We start from the raw sequence: 16,557 nt of genomic DNA, 5'->3' as shown, positions 1-16,557 counted from the left end.
CCTGCTTTTTTACACTTGGCAAGGCAATTCACCTTTGAATGAACTCCTCTCTTTTCCTCCTCAGAGACTAGACATTTAGGAAAACTGGGAACAAGGGTCCCCTTAGTTAAGTCATGGCAGCTCTGGGTGGAATCCTTGATTATCAGGTAATTGTATAAGTCCAAAATAATACAGCACAGTTAATCACTATGACCTTCAAACCCAGAGAGAATCTGAAAATTCTGCAGAATATAAAGCATGTTCTCTCATTTAGGCGGATGTTAAAAAAAAAAAAAATCACTTTTGCTATTCACTATTGCTATTTGTTGAAATTAACAAAAATGTGAATCATTTTAATCTATTTTAGAATATAAATGCTGGGAAATGGGATATTCAAAAAGGAAAGACAATGGGAATAGCCACAAATACCTTAAACTCTGTGATCTAATATGGCAAAATTTGACTACTGTGGTTGAAATCTTCTGTTTTTCTCTCAGCTCCTTTCTTGGTTAATACCTTTTCTTCTCTCTGCTTAATTCAGGATAACAAAGTATAGCATTTGCTATACTTTGCTTTTGCGTGTTTGCTCTGCTGATTTCAGGTGAGCTGATCCATTGCCCATGTTTCTGCAAGTACGCGACAGATTCTCTGCCTAAACACAACCTTGCAGTAGATTTGGCTGAGCAATGCAGGGTAATAAAAGTAATGAGGCCATTGAAATCCCTTTAGCTTTGTGCTGATGCCTGGAAACTGTCATTTATTTTGTAGTGCCTTTAATTGAGAAGGTTTTTTTTTTTTTTTTTTTTTTATTTTACACAGTAATTGGTAGTCTGACTTTTTTTCATATTAAAAAAAAATTATAAAGCTGTGTATCCTGTTTCCCGACTGTTAACAACCTTTGTTGGTGATTTTTACACTAAATTTTATTTTCATTCTTTTATTTTGGTATTATTGTCACAAAAACTTTAAAGATTTTCTTTTCAACAGCCAAAGAAAAGATAAAGACCAATTCTTGGGACATTTGTATGTATCCAGATTGAGAATTCACCTCCTTCAACTCAGCAACGTTTCTTTCCCCCTTTGCAGTGCATAATACAGACTCTCTAAATATAGGTGAATAATAAATGTGCATCATTAATAATTAATAGGATTGTAACAAAACACAGCATCAGCATAATCCTCTCAGACATTGATGGGTACATGTTGCCATTTTAAATAATGGCATGAAAGGCAGTGGTGCTCTCCGATATGGATTTGCCATAGTAAATGAGTTTGTGTTACTGTATATATTTTGTTCTACACGCCCAGTTATCAATAATCGTCTTCATGCCTCTCAAAGGGCAGCACAAGCAGGAAAAGAATAATTGCCACTCTTCATGGAGCCAGCTTATTGATGAGGTGGACACAAGTAATATTTTTAGCCTGCTGGCTGTCCATCTGTAAGCAGTTTCCTGGAGCTGTCACTTCTCCTTTCTCTGGAAACTGTTATGGCTTTGTCTGCCCAAGGAAAATAATGAGACCCATCTATCAAGAAAAAAATAAACAATAAGCCCTATACCTTCCAATTAATTTGTTTTCACCTATGTTTACCTATGTGCATTCAGTAAACTATCCATCATGTTATATGCATATAGAGGAGCACATTTTTCAAAAGGTTGAATCCATTAACCCTTTTGCTAACTAAATATATAGGCACCCCTTCCAGCTAAATCAGGGACTTGTAAAAATCAATCCTTCCGGAGAGCCCATAAACACTCGCTCTGTCTTTCCCATACATACCTAGTGTTGATAAATCTGCAAGCGTAATACCGACAGAACAGGTTTTTCTCATTCATCCCTCCAAACTAAGTATATATGTTTCTCCTTAAGTGCATCTTAGATTTTAACACCATGTTAACATTTTCAGAAATTGACATGGAATGAGCAACTTAAATCACCAGCTTCACTGGATATTTTATTTGTTAACAATAATTTAGTGGAAAATGGTAGTGTATATCAACAATCAAACGGCATCTTTTTTCTCTTAAAAAGTATGTTTTTCCAAATAAAAGACACTAAAAAAATGACTTGGGCAGTAATTTGTTCATGGGATTTTGCTGACGTTTATAAACTACTTGAGATTTGCTGCTACCTTGTTGCTGGCAGGAAGCTTCAAGAGTGAAAGTGGCCCTGGAATTAAGTACTCTCCTCTCTTTTTATCCATCTGTACTATCAAAATAGTCAGCCACCATTAAATAAACACTTGTAAAATGTTTTTAAATCGTGAAGGATTGTGGCAGAATGTACTGAAAGCCTCCAATTTAAAAACAACCTGTGTTGCAAGAATTCATTTGTAAAGAGAGTTGTTTGAAATATAGAACCTCAGATCCTCAATATGGTGGTAAAATTCCCAGCTTAAAGGACTACAACTATGGAGTGCCATAGATTTAAGAATGTGGAATAACTTACCTAGATCTCGTTTCACTTAACACCATTTCCTTACAGATACAGGGAGAGAGAGAATTAGGGATTTATTTGCTCACAAGAGAGTTGCAAAGAAAAACACTGTTATTTAACTGGTTGTTAAAAGAGAAATACAATGAAATTCAATAGGTACATTTCTACCTAGAAAGCTAGTGCTTAGGAGGAAACCCGGTTTCTCTTGAGGAATAGGAAGGGGATAATTAAAGAAATTTTAAAAGGAAACAAAATATTTGGTGACTATAAAATGTTGAAAGGACTGTTCTTCTGTGCAATCTAATTTTTGGTTGGTTTTTCCTGGACCTAAACACATAACTAGGTTATAATTATAACTTTGATAGGAAATGGGAAAAGAGCCAAAGGAAGTAGTTAAATAAAGGGAAGCTAAAATATGCAAGAGTTGAAAAGACTACAGAGAAGGAAGAATGCACCAAGAGGAAAGGAATAAAAGTGTACTGTGGGGAGTCCCCGTAGTGGCTCAGTGGTTAAGGAACCTGACTAGTAACCATGAGGTTGTGGGTTCCATCCCTGGCTTTGCTCAGTGGGTTAAGGATCTAGCATTGCTGTGAGCTGTGGTGTAGGTTGCAGACTCGGCTCTTATCAGGCGTGATTGTGGCTGTGGCGTAGGCCGGCAGCTGTAGCTCCGGTTTGACTCCTAGCCTGGGAACCTCCATATGCGATGGGTGTGACCCTAAAAAGACAAAAGACAAAATAAAAATGTACTGTGCTATTATTTAGTGATTTGGCTAAGAATGTAGGCTCTACATCTAGGCTTTCTGCTCCTTCATAGCATGGAGACCTTGGGTGCTGACTTCTTTAGAGTTGCCTTTGTTTATTTCTGGTTCTTCTTTACAGCACACAAAACCTCATAGACTTGTTGCGAGGATTGCCTGATACATGGTAAACCCTCAATAAATGTTAGTTATTATAAGGGTCACCATCTAATTGATAATCTAAATAGGAGATCGGCAAACAACTCCTAAACCAAATACAGCCATCTGTTTTGTCTGGCTCATGAAGGAAGAATTTTTTTTTGTTGTTTGTTTTTTTGTTTTTTTAAAGCCCAAACCTGCAGCAGAGGCTAGTGGTCAAATCAGAGCTGCACCCCATAGCCATGACAACACTGGATCTGAGCCACATCTGCACCTTAAGCTTCAGCTTGTGGCCATGCTGGATGTTTTACCCACTGAGGGAGGCCAGGGATCGAACCCACAGTCACAGAGACAATGCTAGGTTCTTAACCTGCTGAGCCACAATGTCAACTCCAAGAATGGTTTTTAATGTTCTTACATAACTGGAAAAATCAAAGGAATTTTGTGATACTAAAACTGAAACTCATATAATTTTAATGTTTCCATAAATAAAGTTTTATCGGAACACCACCACCTCCATTAGTTTACATCTCGTCTGTTTTTGTGCTATAGTGGCAGAGATTCACTGCCATCTGGCCTATAAAGCCTAAAATACTTGCACTCGGGCCCTTTACAGGAAACATTTGGCAACCTTGGTCTAAATCTGGGCACATTTGAGAGTGAATGACGGTACTATTAATAATAAATTGGAGCAACAGGCAGAAACTAAGCCAGCCAGTTTGATCACCTTCAATATATTATACGGAACAAAAAATAAATGTGTGAGAATTGTTGAGTGGTGAAAAAGCTGATGAAAAGAGATAGCATATTTTATGCAAGTGATTTCAACAAGGGTAATTTGTTAAAGTATAACTCTTAACTGTTTCCTTCTATTAAGTCCACCAACTGTTCTAAGCACAATAGTATCCAAACTCATTCTGTGCAAGACTTATGTAATCTGGTTCCTACTTACCTCATGGGCGTGTTAACTAAAGTTTCAGAAATGGATACCAGATTGAAATGAAGAGTGCTTATTTGGAATTTAAGACTGCAGCCTGGAGATAACAGATTCAAGAAATACTTGAATTGTGTTCTTCCAGACTACAGAATGGGGGAGGCTTGCAAAGGCAGAAACCCCAAGTTAGTTACATGAGTTTTTAACCAAGAATTATAATTGGAGATGACAAGAAGTCTGGGTGTGTGTTAAGTAAGTTTAATCAGGGTCTGAAACAGTTGCATAGTTAAAAGGGGGAACAACCTAGAGACATAAAATTACAGCTATCTGGCAGTTCCTGTTCTGGATCAGTGGAAACAAATCTGACCAGTATCCATGAGGATGCAGGTTCGTTGGTTAAGGATCCAGTACTGCCGTGAGTTGTGGTGTAGGTCACAGACATGGCTTGGATCTGGTGTGGCTGTGGCTGTGGTATAAGCTGGCAGCTATAGCTCCAATTCGACCCCTAGCCTGGGAACCTCCATGTGCTGTGGGTGCAGCCCTAAAAAGACCAAAAAAAAAAAAAATCTTTTTTAAAAATGGCTAGGTTAAGCTGTTCCCATTGTGGCTCAGCAGGTTAAGAACCTGACATTGTGTCCATGAGGATGTGAGTTCAATCTCTGGCTTCACTCAGTGGGTTAAGGATCCAACGTTGCCATAACTCGGATCACAGAAACAGCCTGGATCTGGTGTGGCTGTGGTGTAGGCCTGCAACTGCAACTCCAATTCGACCCCTAGCCCAGGAACTTCCATATGTTGCAGGTGCCACTGTTTTTTGTTTTGTTTTTGAGAGACTTGTTTAGATAGTTCACAGAGAACTCAAGTTCTCAGTGGTGCAGGGACATGTCTGAGACCAGGTCCTCAATTGCCCCCTGGCTTTATTTTCATATGCTTGAACTCTGATTACTCCATTATTATTTCAATGTGTCATCAGACACCTTTTCAACAGCTTTCTCCTTTGTGCACTGTGCACTGGTCACACTCACTTTTCTGTTCCAGTAAAATAACAGGCTAGTCACCATCTTAGGGCATCTGCCATGCTCTCCGCCTGGAATGCTCTGTCCCAGACTTGTGCAAGTCTGGCTCCTCACCTTGTTTAACCTCATCTAACCTGGCATCGTTTGTTATTCCATTATTTCATTTTAGCTCTTCAGACTGTTACTGTCAGAAACCTGGCACAGAAGCTCCATGATGGCAGGGATTTGTCCTGTCTTTCTGGCCTTTGTAGCTTGCTCCTGTGCCCGCCACAATTCCCAGCACAGACAACGGGGTGCTCAGTCCATGTGAATGGATCCTCCTGCTCTGTGTTGTTGCCACAACTGCGGTGCTGAGCCTAGAAGTGGTTCCACCTGCTATTCTTTCTCATTCTGGTCTTTGGCTCTAGATGAGTTATCTGGCATTCACGGGTTTTAGTGTGAGTCGCTGGTCTAGATGGACTCTCTGGGCAGAGAATATCTCTATGATTTCTTTGTTTTGGCCATTTTCACATTTCACTGTCTTACCTGTGCTAATTTATGTGTAGGTCTCAGCAGGCTTTTTCTACCATGGTGCTTCCAGAGACAGGCTTTCTGTATTCAGCATTTCTATCCCTCATAGAGTAGAGAGGAGCACAGTGCTTTATAATAGAATTAGCTTCCTTTGAGCTTATGGGGCATTTTTTTCAATTTTGTGGTCTCTATAAGAGTTTCCAAGATTAGAGTGTAGATTACTTGTAAGCAGAGACAGTAAGTTTTTGACTGTATTTCGTATCCAGCCCAACACTGGAGCAGGCGGGGCATATGAAAGGAATGAAGAGTATGGTTAATTCTCCATTGCTCTCTGAGTTGATGGAATAAGCATCAGGTAAAACAACCATAATAGATGATAAAATTAAAATAATTTGGCTTTCAGAGACATCCTTTGATCCCACCAACCCAGCCCTTGTGCCAATCACAGGTTTCTCTGATGTGTACTTTCGCTGGGTTGGTAATCAGTTTGTACTGTCAGGAGTCACGGAAGTCAGCCTTATATTGTATGAGCCTCTGTGCAGTGGTTAGCTTGACCGTGGAGCTTGAGAAAAGAGGGGGGAAATGTTTTCCCTGTTTCTTGGTTTGCAAACTAGCCCCTGTACACAGGGCATAAGGAGAGACCACTCCAGGTTAGCAGGTTTAATAAACGTGGATATTTACTTAGGAGGTTTGTCTTGAGCGGTTGTAGGAGGAGTGGCTCTCTGCACCTGCCCTACAGAATCTTAAATCTTTCTATAGAGGCTTTAACTGGGTTCAGTCCATATACAGTCCAGGTAGTCTCTACAATGCTGTAGTCTCTCAGGGCTATGTCCTTGAACCATTCCTAATATGGGACTAGGGGAATGGAACATACATTCCAAGGACAGGGTTGGTGGTGAGGAGCCTCGGATTGCTTGCTTCTGCTCACAAGTCAGCCAAAGTCATGTCCTCTTGATGATTTCTTCCAACACTGTTCTGTTCCACCACCACCACCCTCCCAAGGCTACAAAGACAAGAGGAAAAGCAGAAAGAAATGCAGCTAGAGTAGTGAAGTTTCCTCCAACTTTGGCAGAGGCAAGAAGAAAGCCTATGGTTCATTTTCAGACATTTCAAAAGGCACGTAACTTCAGAGCTTCCCAAAGAGAACTGGACTCAACTCAACAGAATGTATTTGCATGAGAGGAAGTATGTCTCCCTTATTTAGCACGTAATTTGCTGTAATTACTATGCCTAGAACAGTAGAGAATCAATAAATATTTATTCATGAAAGAATGACTTTCACCCTTACTTCCTTGCTGCTTAATCATCCAATAAAGTTTAGCAGACTGTGGAGGTAAAAATTAAAATTTTATCTTCAGTGTTTAATTATAAAATTCTTCAAAGCAGAGCTTTCAAAATGTGAAACTAAACCATAGAGGAATTAGACAATATGCATCATAAGGTTCTCTCTGGGATGTTGTCAAATGCTTTGGCATGAAACTATCCCTCCACTAAAAACGAAATGTCATCCAGCAATGGAAAAATGCCATAAAATGAGAAAAAAGAAAAAACTTGAATTAAAAAAGAGCATTGCTATAATGATTAATGAAAATATGGCTTTTTATGTAAACACATGCCGTTTAGGAGAAAGCTTTCAGTGTATATAACACTTTGCAAATAAAAGTTCATATAACTTGATTAAAGAGCTCCAACCTTTGAAAGATAGGAAATAATAGAGTACTTAGAAAATTGCTTTAAATATTTATTTCTCTGATTGGTTAAGATTGCTCGCAAATTGCTGTACATTTTAGGTATTGATAAAACAAGCCTGAATAACATATGCATCTTAAAGATAAGTAGATATCCAGTACCTTTTTAATGCTAGCGGAGGGGTGAGGGATAGCCTCAAAAAGCAGTGACATTCTTGGAGATGTTGATAAGGATTGGTTCCTAAACAGTTTAAAATGTTAACTACATTTTCATTAACCTTCATAGCTATTTTATGAGGAAGGTAGAATCAAGACATCCTTTCAAAACTTTCTCAGAAAGTCTGTAATCTTTCTGTCAAAAATTAGATAATGCCTTTGATTTTATAGTGGTAGGGGGAGGATTCCATTAACTGAGATGTAATTTAAATAAAGAAAACCTCATGCTATTAGTATCTTTTATGAAAAGGTAAGCAGCTTTGGTATTCAAAGAAACTAAATGGAAAATCGCTCAAATATTCCTTCCCTTCCTACTCTTTGGATCCTCTCATGTTTTAATAGTTTCTTTTTTAAAGATGATTTAAATGTTGGGGGATGGACTTTATCCCAGCACTGTCGACACACTGTTCACACGGCTCACACTACTTAGCGGCCCTAGACAGTAAGAGCTATTGCCAAAGAAGAACATTATAAAATGTCAGAAGTGACTCCATAAATACCCAGTATCAAAATTGTTTTCAGAACTTTTATAAATAATATTCATTCAGGTAAGAAAAACTTAGAGATGATGTATGTAGTAAATCCTAGCCTTTGAAAAAGTGTTCTTCATTCGTTAATCAGGATTAAGCTGAGTGAAGTAGAGCTAGAGAGAAGAGAGTGGAGAAAATAGCAAAGTATTACTGTCTGTGTGTTTCAATGTAAACAGTACAGAGATTGGAACATCTTTGGCCATGGAAAATGTCACGTTTATTCTACCAACCAAATAAAACTACCATGATAATTTTTTTTCCAACTAGTTACCAAAAGTAGCTTTGTCTATTAGAATGATATCTAAATATATGTAAAATGTATGCATAAACTTATGTGTGGAATTTACTAACATTTTTTTTCATTTAAGATTGTGGCTTAAAATGTTTCCATATTTTACTTAGCCTTTAAGATCAAGATCCTACTAGTTTTAGTATATTTCTCTAATGGGGAAAAATACCATATATTTTTAGATAATCTTCATGTAGGATATTTCCTTTTTTTTCCTGCAGTTTATTGATATTATAAATATTGTGACAGTGATTAACTTTGTGTCTGTGTGTGTCTCCAAAATATTGTCTACTTTCCTTAGGGGAGAGTGAGTTTCAGGAATGGATTGTTGTTAATGACCCCCCCTATGGACTTTGATACATAATACCAATCTATATTTGAAAAGGATTTTTGTTATCAGCAGTGCAGGATGGTTAAAACTTACTGAGTCCTTATGTGTCAGGCACTCTTGTGAATAAAGTTTTCCATGAATTAGCATTGAATTCTCACAACAGTCCTTAAGATGTATGGTATTATTGTTCTCATTATACAAAAAGAAATTGAAGAATGGAATTTGAGGAAATTGTACCCCTGAGACGTCAATTAACTTGCCCAAGGATTCACAGTTAATAAGTGGTAATAAGAGGATCAGTTTCTATGTCTTTCTTGATATTGGACAAAATATACTACAATATATTTTTGCAAAGGTAATGGGCACGATAACAGCTTTTTGTTCTTTAATTATAATTTATTTCATTAGTGACAAGACAAATTTTTTTATAGTTCTTTTCTCCTACTAGATTAGTTACTAATCTCATGGGATTGTTGTGAAGAATAAAATTAATATATATGAAGGATCACTGGTGTCAAGCATGGGCATGGCTCTATTTAGTGAATGGTGGCTTTTAATGTTAGTTTTAGCTAGCGATTGAGGGAAGAACCATGTATCTAGTTCACTAATTTTGTTACACAGGTGGTTTTCTCATTAAAAGGAAATCAGTCTTCGCATATTTATGTTATATATAATTGCTTCTGAAAATAAGATAAACCAATGTAATTACTGGAATGGAGTAAGGAATTGTAAACTTTTTTGATCTTTTATTGCTGGCAAAAAATATATTTTAGTTCACACTACAAGTATATGTATAGTTATTTATACTCCGCTAACATAAGTGCTTATTAACATACAAAATGGGACTTATCATAAACAGATTGCATACCAAATACATTGAATTTTATGTGAGATAACATTTCAAATCATTTTATCTTCTTTTCATGTTATATATATTTTATATTTCATAAGAGCCATATCAGATATGATTAGGTATGAGGATTTTGACCTTGTATTTTCACAAGCAAGGAACTCCTTCCAGATCTGCTTTTTTTTTTTTTTTAATTATTTGCTTTCACTTGTATTACTTATATTACTTTCAACCCACCCATGGGTTTCTTTGCAAAAATATTTTAGGCAATTTTTGAAGGTGGAGTTAGATAAACCAGAAAATGAAACAACCAAATTCATTTCATCCAGCACCAGTGAATGGAAAGACATAAAAATATTCTAGCCTTTAAGAAATTCACTCTTGCTTCAAGATTTCTCTAAAAGGTGACATTTGACACCTATACCAAGTGAGAATGCTAATTTAGATATACATATTTTAAATATAAATGTTTAAAAAATGGTGGAGGCAGTGGGAGAAATGTGTGCAGTATTGGAGGTATCTTCTTCATGGGGCTGGAAGAAAATGCTAAACTAGATTGTTCAGATGCAGATTCTAGTGCATCATGTAAATGCTCAACTGCCCCTGTTGCTGTGGGCAGCATCATGTAGAACCAGACTGCCTGGGTTCAGATCCCTACTCCACAAGGAATACACATGAACCTTGAGCTCAGCACTTGACCTCTCTAGGCTTCCTTTTCCTCACTTGTGAAGAGACAGTAATAAAAACCTGCTTTACAGGGTTTTTATGAGGGTAAAATTCCACAAGAGGGGAGTTCTTGTGGCTCAGTGGGTTAAGAACCCGACTAGTATCCAAGAGGATGTATGTGGGTTTGATCCCTGGCTCGATCAGTAGGATCCAGCATTGCCATGAGTTGTGGTGTGGTGGATGCAGCTCAGATCTGGCATTGCTGTGGCTGTGGTGTAGGCCAGAAACTGCAGCTCCGATTTGACCCCCAAGCCCGGGAACTCCCACATGCCACAGGTGCAGCCTTAAAAAAATAAAAATAAAAACAACAAGAGTACTTAGAAGTGCCTGCCACTCAGCTAGTAAACCTTAAATAAGTTTTTACTCTTAGTGCTATTATTTTTTCAATAGCTTCCAATGTTAATAGTCTAGGAAGGTAAACAATCTCTCTTATCTGGTGTGTTATAGTCTGTCTTCTCTCTCACTCTGGTGAGATTCATGATATTATACCTGGAACTTTGGTTATTCATCTTCAGTTTTCTGCCCACTTTTGACCAATTAGCTGTCTCTGGGCCCTCATGTGGAGGTTTGTTCATATCGTCAATGCTTAGTGGCCCCTGGTCCTGATTTGGTGGTTCTTTTCTGTGAACAGAAAAGTGAGACGGTTTTGGAAAGTGAACATGAAAATCCCACAGACTGACTTTTATGTGTTCTCATTTTCTACCGTCCCTTGGGCTCTGTTACTCACAATCTTATACAGAGCACAGCCTTTCATTATTCCAGCAGAAGTGAAGACTTTCACAGTATTTCCTTTAACTTTCTAATCTTTACCCACTTGCTGTTCCTTCATCTCTCATCGTTATTCCTAGCAGGCAAACACACTCACATACACACACGTGAACCCTCAGAAACTGAAAAGCTGCAGTGACTTCCATGCAGTTTGCTGAGACCACAAGCTCACTAGCTGTGTCCTCACAGCAGGCACGCACACCAGCTCCAGTCTCTTTCCCTGGATGTCCATTCTTTTTCTCTCTTACTCAGATGTCCCGATATACAGTTTCCTATTATCATCCTTTGAAATCCACAATCTTTTAAGGTCTTAGATACCTAGTGCATCATTTTAAAAGCTTTCAAACTTTCTGTTAATTTGTGTATTAAACAAAGATACACATTTGCATGTAAGTAACTGCTTGAACATGCATCAAAGTTGAGAGTATGAGTGACTGTCTGGAGAGGAGGAAGACAGTGTAGGCAGTAGGCATTGAGGAAGAATGGAACTTAAGTGACACATGACTTAGCTTTGGGTCCTTTGTACCCTGTGCCATATCAGCTTTTGTCACGGCCTCCTCCAGGTCTCAGTACCCAGAGGTTTGCAGTGTTTGCTCCACTGAGAGGTATGTATAGGGGTTGCCCCTGTGGTGGCACCATGGGTTAAGAATCTGCCTGCAGCCACTTGGGTTCCTGCAGAGGTGCATGTTTGATCCCAGGCCCAGCACAGTGGGTCACGAATCTGGCTTTGCAGAAGCTAAGCTAAGGTATAGGTCACACCTGTGGCTTGGGTTCAGGCCCTGGCCTGGGAGCTGCCATATACTGTGGGTGTGGCCATAAAATTAAAAAAAAAAATAAAAAAGTATGTATAAGGGTGTGGCCTCTTACTCTGTTCCTATCACCTTCTCCTAAGTTATAGGTATATTTGGGACCTGCAGATAATTATTTTTGTTTTCCCATGTCCTGAGCTGCATCGATCGTCAGGGTGGTACCCTTTGGTTCTCCTCTGCCGTGGCTTGTCTCCTCTCCTGCTTGGCTGGGGCTTCTGATCCTCTTGCAGGATATGTGCAGCTTTAGCTAATTAATTGCTTTGCCAGAGCAGTAAAGTGTACTTACCTAGAGTGCACTTCCAGCAGGCACCATAGATTTATTAGAAAAGAGTTATGGATCTTGATTCATGGCTCGTATATGTATATGCATGTCGGAATTAGAATTTTTTACAAATAGTGTGTTAATGACCCTCAGCGATAACAGGTCTTAATAAGACCATTATAAATTGGAGAACTAGAAACAGCAGGGCTTGATTGTAAAAATAAAATGATAACATATGATTTAGCCATATGTGTTTATATGTAAAAAGCTTGTTATTTAGCATGGGTTTCCTTCTGCTTCTGTAACCACGTTAATATAATATAAGGAGAACATATAATCCTTTGAGTGCAGGGCACATTGCAAGGATCCCATCTCAAAACATACTGATGCAACTTAAAAGTGCATTTCTTCTGGGCTGCCTTGCTGTTTGTGTTAAAAGCAGCAAATACTCAGACTCCCAGCTTGAATATCTTAAATACAATGTGCCCTTTATTGGTCCAGATGAGCCAGCCTGCCTGGGCCAGCCCTCTCTTTGGCTGATGTGTGAAATGTGACAGAGGCATCTTATAATGGGCCTTTTCCATGAGCATAATGTGGCAGGTTTCTCCCTCTACTTTTAATCTGCTTTCTTGTCAGCTACGCAGCTCCTTTTGGTCTCTTCCAAGTTCTTCCCTCAGGAGTCTGAGGCGGACCGACGGAGCAGCTTGGACTTGAGGGTGACAGCTGGGCATTCTTCCTAGAACAGACCCAGCATGGAGAGTAGTATTCTGGAATCTCATGTCTCTTGCTCATTCCTCTCTAAGGAGCACAGGGGTGTGGGTAGCATGATAGCTTGCCACTTGGGGAAGACCATTTCCCCACATCTGTCTGTATTTATGTCTCCTTTCGTTCCTGCCGTTCCCCTCCACTCCACAGTCTTGTCTTTTTTCAACCACAGTCCATTATGGGAAACCCTGCTTCTCAATGTTCTTGACTTGGATGTACTCATTATAGCAACAGAACAAATGCTAGAAATATGTGTCTGAGGATGAGATACCTAATTACTGAAATACAGTAAGAACCTCTAAAACGAAACAATGCAGAAACACTTTGTACTGAACTGTATTTGTTGGACGTTTACCCAATTCAGGATTTCATACAGTTGTTTTTCGTATAGCAAAACCTTGCATTAGACTCAGTTTCTCTGTGAGATACAGTGGGAGAATGTGGGATCTTGATTTCAGATCTCTTTTCTGCTGCTAACTAGTTGGGTTTTTGTTTTGTTTGTTTGCCATACAACTTTGTATTAAAGTGTACAGCATAATGGTTTGACATGTGTATAGATTGTGAAGTGATTACCATAATAACTTTGCTTAACATCCATCACCTTACATAGTTAGATTTTTTTCCCCTTGGGTAGACAACTTTAAGATCTGTTTTCTTAGCTGTTTTCACAGATACAATACAGTATTAACTATAGTCACCATGCTGGAGGATACATCCCCAGAACTCATTTATCCTGCAACTGAAAGTTTGTATCATTTTTTTTTTTTTTTGTCTGCACCCACAGTATGTAGAAGTTCCCAGGGCAGGAATGGAACCTGTGCCATAACAGTGACCCCAGGCACTGCAGTGACAAAGCTCGATACTTAATAACCAGCTCAGCCACAGGGGGCCCCTTTATCTTTTGAATACCTTGGTCTGTTTTTGCATCTCCTACTCACTGCCTCTGGCAACCACCAATCTGCTCTATTTCTATGAGTTTCCTCCGCCCTTGATTCTAAATATAAGTGAGTTCACACAGTATTTGTCTTTATTTGACTTATTTCACCTTAGAATAATTCCCTCAAGGAGGATTTCCTTTCTTATAGCTGCGTAATATTTATGTGTGTGTGCATGTGTGTGTGTTGACACTTAGGCTGTTTCCATGTCTTAGCTGTTGTAAATAATGTTGCAATGAACTTTCTTGAGACAGTGACTTTGCTTCCTTCAGCCATATACCCAGAAGTAGAACTGCTGGATCATATGGTAGTTCAGCTTTTAATTTTTGAGCAATATCTGTAATGTTTTACATATGCATGTCTTATTGATGATGTGAATTCTTGTTATACATTTAAAATAATAATGATACCTATCTCACAGAACTAGTGTGTGGATTTAATTAAATCTATCCATTTATCCAGATATTTATTGGAGACCTATCTCGTGGCAGGCATACAAGTGCCAGAGCTAACAATTAGAAACAAAACATCTAGTTGGGGAAATGGACATAAAAAGAGAACAATAGCAGTGAGTGCCATGCAATGTTCTAAATCTTTGTGTCCCAACTCCTGCAATCCAGAACAATCCAGAATCTAGAACTGCATGGTATAGGCATTAATCCTCTCAATTTATAGGTGGAAACACTGAGGTATGTGGAGTTTTCATGACTTGTTCAAGGTTATGTGATTAGTAAGTATGGAAGATTAAGGGTACGAATTTAAGGAGTTTGGCTCCATCACTCAACCTCTTAAACTCTATTAATAATGATGCCAGAACGGAATGAACACAAAAGTAAGAGAAAGGCAGCTTCTTACAGCAGCACTTGAGTTCGAGAATGATACAGGTAGTCAGTAAATTTTAGTCTATTTACTAGATTTTTGGAAGCTGGAGTTTGAGATTACATGTAAGATTTTGTACGCCAATGAAATATTGAGTGGGCTAGGTTATTTTAGGTCTGTCTCACCCTGTGATTTTAAGAGACCATTCAGTGAGCTTAGCTTTCATTCTTTCATCACATCAGAGCTTGTGTGGCACATTCTAGTCGTGGACTCCAGACCTATGTCTGCTTCATCTGTGCTTATTGTGGGGAGCTCTCAGAGAGCCAACAGGGCTAACAGGGCAATTAGGAGATGGTGGACCTGGGCAGCACTGGAGAATATTTTTCAAGCTGAGGAAAAACAGTTTCTTTCCTACTGAACTCTTGAACTAATTTTGAAGGATAACTTGATTTAATTATAAGTTTGAACAAAGGGGACTAACATCACCAAGCCATTTATTATTTTGTGAGAGGCACTGCAGCTGGCAATCTAGAAAAGAAAGATGGTAGCCTTCCCTGAGAAGGAGTCTTCTGGGAGATGAGGAGTGGATCGAGGATGCCCCAACCCAAGTCATCTGGTCCCCTGGGTCTGGGGGTGAAGTGGCACAACCTGGAAGACTATAGAGTAGAACCAAAGGCAGGTTAGTCATACTTTGCTGTTGCCTTGAGCCCTCACATTTGTTTTAGCTCTTATCACTAGAGGACACAACTTTGGGTTTTGTTTCCTTTTAACATTGTTACATACAGGGAGCACTGCCCTTTGGAAACCGTCTTGGCTGTCTGTTCCTTACACCTCAGGAATTCTGAGGAACTATTCTGCAAACACAGGTGACCATCACCTCATCTGTCTCTATTTTACTGCATATGAAATTTCATCTTTATCACTCAAGTTCTATTAAATTTTATTACCTCTTTTTAACACTTTGTCTTAGAAATTGTTCAGTCAGCTCAATTCCATGGAGCAATGACCTAGCAAAATTTTCACATATGAACACATCTTCATTAGAATTGTTGGCTAAAAACGCCCGAGCTTCCGGAGAATGTTGAGTGAGAGGCTGCAGTGCTGGCTCCCTGGGTAATGAGGGTCATCCACTTGGGGCAGCGGGCCAGTTGGTCTGGCTGCTGCAGTCACTCCAGTCAGGAGCACGCAAAATAAACCTGGACTCAAGTCATTCAGGAAAGCAACTCCATTCCATTTTTATAACCGGGTGTGAATTTTCAATTGTAGAGTCTGGAGGAGCACAGAAGGAAGATGGGCTCAAGCACAGACGTAGCTCCTGCTGTCTGATTAAACAGGTGGCCTACAGCACGTCCAGATTGCCTCTGTGGCTTGCTCAACCCCAGCTTTCCTGTGGAGATAGGGCTCACGTGTGGGGGAATGGATGAGAACCACACACAAAGGTGATGTTGCTATTTTTATGGAGTCCTGCCATCAGGCGCCCCCTGCCTCAACTAAAGGGCGTCATGGATGGCTGTGGTACCTCAGCAGCCCGCCAGGAGGCAGCTTTCCTCTTCTGGCCCTCATACCGAACTTGAGATGGTCCCTTGTGATGCTGACCCTATATTCCAAATCTGTCGATTTGACATCTTCATTTATGACATCTTCTCCCTACTAATGGGTGTCAGTTCCCTTGTAAAAAAATGGCATCGAGTCATTTTTTTATTTTAACTTAATACTGTTGTTCACTACTTGTATTTTACCTTCGGCTATACCACTGTGAGAACGTGTTTTTCCTTGGAAGCTAAAAGCCTTTGTCTCA

The 16,557-nt window shown here is 39.2% G+C and overlaps 1 protein-coding gene across 28 annotated transcripts in view; it reads left to right on the top strand.

The window, feature by feature from the left end:
- NKAIN2 (sodium/potassium transporting ATPase interacting 2) overlaps window positions 1-16,557 on the top strand; it is a 1,025,455-nt gene that overhangs the window by 253,278 nt on the left and 755,620 nt on the right. The gene's annotated exons all lie outside the window — the stretch shown is intronic.

Source organism: Sus scrofa, chromosome 1, assembly GCF_054392235.1.
Source record: "Sus scrofa isolate SSC_HxYL_T2T_F1_AM1 chromosome 1, Sscrofa_HxYL_maternal_Yorkshire_Landrace_v2.0, whole genome shotgun sequence".
Lineage (NCBI taxonomy): Eukaryota > Metazoa > Chordata > Mammalia > Artiodactyla > Suidae > Sus > Sus scrofa.
This window is presented reverse-complemented; position numbering and strand designations above follow the sequence as displayed.